The sequence below is a fragment of the Salvelinus namaycush genome, chromosome 42 (assembly GCF_016432855.1).
Source record: "Salvelinus namaycush isolate Seneca chromosome 42, SaNama_1.0, whole genome shotgun sequence".
Classification (NCBI taxonomy): Eukaryota; Metazoa; Chordata; class Actinopteri; order Salmoniformes; family Salmonidae; genus Salvelinus; species Salvelinus namaycush.
The window spans coordinates 16,025,726-16,031,725 of NC_052348.1; positions in this window are offsets into that span (position 1 = coordinate 16,025,726).

Consider the following 6,000-nt stretch of genomic DNA (forward strand, 5'->3'; position numbering starts at 1 on the left):
ATAGTGAAGACATCAAAACTATGAAATAACACATATGGAATCATGTAAATTAAAAAGTGTTAAACAAATCAAAATGTATTTGAGATTCTTCAAAGTAGCTACCCTTTGCCTTCACGACAGCTTTGTACACTCTTGGAATTCGCTCAACCATCTTCACCTGGAATGCTTTTCCAAAGGTCTTGAAGGAGTCCCCACATAGTGGGGAGAACAAGTATTTGATACACTGCCAATTTTGCAGGTTTTCCTACTTACAAAGCATGTAGAGGTCTGTAATTTTTTTATCATAGGTACACTTCAACTGTGAGAGACGGAATCTAAAACAAAAATCCAGAAAATCACATTGTATAATTTTTAAGTAATTCCTTTGCATTTTATTGCATGACATAAGTATTTGATACATCAGAAAAGCAGAACTTAATATTTGGTTTATTTATTAAAAATGTATTGAGTCGATCCAGTAGTTGGCTACACATCTACATTTCAAAAAAGTAATTAACTACACCAAACACTACAAAGATTTTAATTTAGTTAAACTATGTATATATGATGTAAACATACCTGTGTTCAGGGTTGGGTAGTAACAGATTACATGTAACAGGGATTACATAATTAGTTACTTCATTCATGTAATTAAATCTGCCCGGATTATTTAAAAAATGTAACCGGGATTAGTTACATTCTTAAAAACAGCTGATTACCTGATCTAATATCAATAGGAACATTTGATAACACTTTCGATCACCCTCAAGACTTCTCCCATGCTCTCAACTCGGCAAGATTCTATTGTCCTGTTGATCGCTCATCAAGGGTGGATTGCTTCTTTAGTATTCCAATTGATTGAATGAATAGATAAGGCTGCCAAACCATTTACACCTGGCCCGCTGGCCAATCAGACTGTCGTCTGGACTCCATAGAGTTTCTACTTGCTGCTTTGCTGCATATTTACAGTGCACTTTCACTCTCTCTGACAAGCGGGATAGAACATGCTTAGTGATTGTTGAACATTTTAAACTGTGAATGTGTGCAAAACACGGTTTTGAACACTGTTAATGTTGAAATAAATAGGGTCCCAATCTTTCTGTATTATCTTATGTGATATTGGTGCCCAAAAAGATGTAGACAAATGAATCACTATATTGAACAATTCTGGAACCCTATTTTGAATTGTAGGCCTACTGTCATGCATTTTGGGTTTGACAATCACTGGCTAAGTTTGCACATCAAAGTATCTTGAATCATGCATTCCTGCAAGGACATCCTATTTAGTTTATACAACTCATTTTTTCAATCATCCCATTTTAGTAGTCAAGCAGCCTACACTTAGAATGGAGCACTTTGACTAGTTTAGATAAGATCATTAGATAGATTACACCTTTTTTCTGTTGCCCGACACTGCAACAATATTGCCGTGACCAAATCGTAGGCTTGTGCCACCAACTGAAAACGTTACAATGGAGCCCTGTGTATGCTCTCACAAAGAATATAAAAACACATGAATTGTAGGATCTATATGTTTTCACACAAGTCCCTAAATTGGAAATAATCATGTTACTAAATGAAATCATTAGTCTTCCTTATTCCACTGAACCAGAGAGGTATGTCAAGGAAGTTGTTCACGTTTCATGGCAAGGGGAAACCCCTGAACTATCCAGACAAGACGTTAAACCATATGAGTCATAAAGGAAATAAAATATCTTCCTTATTCCACTGAACCAGAGAGGTATGTCAAAGAAGTTGTTCACGTTTCATAGTAAGGGGAAACCCCTGAACTATCCAGACAAGAGTCATAAAGGAAATAAGACATGTCCTTAAACCATAAACCCTGAACTATCCCAACAAAGTACATTTTACACTGAGTTTACAAAACACTAAGGACACCTGCTCGCTCCATGACAGACTGACCAAGTGAAAGCTGTGCACAGACCTTTGATGGGGCAGGTGCTCAAAATTAGAAACAACAACAAAAACCTAACCATTCATATTGTTCTACTGCAGCCCCCCAATTTAAAAATAAAATAAAAATGTTACAACAATTACCAGCTGCCTCTAATTGGGAACCATACAAAACACCAACATAGGAATATTGAACTAGAACACCCCCTAGTCACGCCCTGACCTACTACACCATAGAGAACCAAGGGCTTTCTATGGTCAGGGCGTGACAGAACCACTGAACTAGATTGTTGTTGATGCAATGATAATTCTATTGATTTATGACATTCTGGTGAGCAAGGCTTCATTTAGTGTTCTAGATGAGCACCAGGTAATGACAGAAGAGAAGCTGCATGTATGTAATCATAGACAAGTTTACTAACAGCCTACCTAATGTCAGAAATTATAAGCAGAAAAAAATGTTTCTGCAGTCTCTGTGCAATTTAGGAATATTCTGTTTATTCGTGGATACAGGGATACTCGTGAGTATCCAGGACTTCTATACCAGGTGGTGTCAGAGGAAGGCCCAAACAATTGTCAAAGACCCCAACCACCAAAGTTATAGTGTGCTCTCTGCAACTGTACGGCAAGTGGTACCGATGCACCAAGTCTGGAACATACAGGACCCTGAACATCTTCTATCCCTAAGCCATAAGACTGCAAAATAGTTAGTCCAGATAGTTAAATAGTTAACCAAATAGCTACCTAGACTATCTGCATTGACACTTTTTGCACCCTTTTTTGCTGCTGCTACTGTTTATTATCTATTCTTATTTATCTCAATTACCTTGTACCCCTGCACAGTGAGCCAGTACTGGTTCCCCGTGTATATATAGCCAGGTTATCATTACTCATTGTGTATATATTGTTATGTTATTATTTTTCTCTCTGCATTGATGGGAAGGGCTGTAAGTAAGCATTTCACTGTTTGTCTACACCTGTTGTTTACAAAGCATATGACAAATAATTTGATTTGATTTTAAAGGCCTTAAACGTTTTATCCTGATAAGACCTTAACCGGGATATGAGCTAACTTTGAATGTGTGTAAGCTGTAACGAACACAATGAGGGCGTCTGCTAAAAGACTAAACTATAACGAATCATAAGTTAATGATTTTTGTTTCCTCATTTCTTCTCTGTTAATTAATGATTGAACAAACAAGACATATATAAACCATATAAAAGAGCCATGATGTCTGAGGTGCTGAGTACAGTGGAACTCTGATTTCTCACTGCTAATTCACTGCATCATACCGGGGTAAGAAAGCTGAAATCTTATATGAGCTATATATATATAAAGTTCTTTATTTGTCATGTACTAGATTGATCCCATGTTCCTTTCTCATTTGACTTTGCTGTTCAATGTTGAATATAGCATGCAATAAGTGTTGACTAATTTTCATACTTGTAGTTACTATTTGAGGCTCTGAGTGTCATCCATGTAGCTTCAGAATTATTCTTTTTTTACTCTATATTTTTACCACTAAATGGTCTTTTGACTAATCAGATCATCTTTTTTGCTAATAATTGGTTGAACGATAAGAATTTGGCTGCCTGTGTAAATGCAGCCAATGGCCCTCAAATTCAAATCTGCACCTTGAAGCCAGTTCCACTGCTTTATATTTTTCATTCTTCCCCTCTAATCAGGAACTGATTTAGAACTGTGACGCCAGGTTGGTGCAATCAATCATCAGTTATAACAGAAAACCAGTAGCAGTCTGGCCCTTGTAGTGTAAGATTTGAATAATCCTGCTGTAATTGTCTCCCTAGGCAGACCGGTTGCCTTCCACATTAACAATGTTCCAGTGCTGTTGTTGTAGGTAAGGTAACAATCCCTTTGGATCATCCTGTGGCCTCATTCTGACACAATAGCTAAGCAAAATTATTGGTCATCAGTCTCAATGAAATATCAAATTGATCACATTTTATCATATATTTTTGTCTTCACTTGCTTTGTAGAGTCACCATGATCGTTTAAGAAGCCAAGGTGTTCACTGGAGGAGATATACTGTACGCAGGCACCATGAACAGTATCTGCATACAACTCCGTGGCACAATGGATTCAAGCCATTGCATCTGCCTCCCCAAAAGTAGATGTTTTGGGGGCCACCCTTGAAGGGCTGTGAGTAACCCTTTGCCACAATTTTCCTTCCTTTGACAATCTGTCCATTTGGGTGACAAAATCTAAATCCATTCACATCATTTTCATTCTTATGACCAGCATATACTAAGCTAACATGTGGAATTGTTTAAGATGATCATACCCAGGATAATTTAGCTATTAGAGTTGTAGTACCCCTTAAAACTTCTCTAGGATAGGGGGCAGCATTTTCACTTTTGGATAAATAGCATGCCCAATTTCAACTTCCTTCTACTCATCCCCAGAATATAAGATATGCATATTATTAGTAGATTTGGATAGAAAACACTCTGAAGTTTCTAAAACTGTTTGATTCATGTCTGTAAGTATAACAGAACTTATGTAGCAGGCAAAACCCTGAGGACAAACCATTCAGATTTTTTATTTTTTTATGTCACTGTCTGTTCAATGAATTTCATTGGGAAGCCAGATTTCTAATCACCCTGTTCTCAGTTCCTACTGCTTCCACTGGATGTCACCAGTCTTAGGAAATAGGTTGAGGTTATTCATTTGTGCAATGAAGAAGAAGGCCATCAGGAAGCAGTGTAACGTCATGTGTACTGTTTGAGAGTTGCGCAAGACTAAAAAAAGTAGCGTTAGTTTGTTGCTCTCCTGTATTGAAAACAGATAGACCCGTCTTCAATTTGATTGATTATTAATGTTTACAAATACCTTAAGTTGTATTACAAAAGTAGTTTGAAATGTTTTGGCAAAGTTTAGAGGTAATTTTTTAGATATTTTGTAGTGACGTTGTTCAAAAATGGAGCTGTTTTCTTCTGGATCAAATGCTCCAAATAAATGGACAATTTGGACATATATGGACGGAATTAATCGAACAAAAGGACCATTTGTGATGTTTATGGGACATATTGGAGTGCCAACAAAAGAATCTCGTCAAACGTAATGCATGTTTTATATTTTATATCTGCGTTTTGAGTAGCGCCGGCAGGGTTGAAATATGCTACTCTCTCTTTGTTGACATTGTGCTATCATCAGATAATAGCATCTTATGCTTTCGCCGAAAAGCCTTTTTGAAATCTGACATGTTGGCTGGATTCTCAACAAGTGTAGCTTTAATTTGGTATCTTACATGTGTGATTTAATGAAAGTTTGATTTTATATAATTTTTTTGAATTTGGCGCTCTACATTTTCCCTGGCTATTGGCCAAGTGGGACGCTACCGTCCCACATATCCCAGAGAGGTTTTAAGGTATCCCCAAAAATATTTGATGAAACATTGAGTTTGGCCTTACTGCTCTTAGCCCATAGAAAACTTCATACATGGATGAACAGATTATCTAAAGGAAGATTGTTCTGAAGTGTCTGTTCTATATCTGAGAGATATAAGAAAGATCAGGAAACTATTTATATATATATATGTTTTTTACATGTATTTAACCCCTTATTTTAGGCACTAAACTATCTTCATATATACTTCCATTCATTTTTTGTAACTGGTTCCCCGCTACCTTAAACTAGTCTTGTGATGCTTGCAGGCTTCCTAGAGCAAAACACATGTTTGTGATAGTCTCATCTTACCATAGAGGGGTCATTATAGTTTGCAGGGCAAACCGTTCGGACGCTACAGATGTTTTCATGAGAAGACCGATTTTTGGGATGTCTCATGGTCTGACAAACACAGCTCTAGCTCTGCCATCTTTCACCCTAGATGCTGAAGGGCGACACCGGCGGATGCGATGGATTTAGACGCATCCCATGCAAAAAATGATCTCTAGCTGTCACGACTTCCGCCGAAGTTGGTCGACGTCACCGACCTTCTAGCCATCGCTGATCCATTTTTCATTTTCCATTGGTTTTGTCTTCCATCACACCTGGTTTCAATCCATCAATTACATGTTGTGTATTTAACCCTCTGTTTCCCCTCATGCCTTTGTCGGTGATTGTTTGTTGTATGTTTTGTGTAAGTC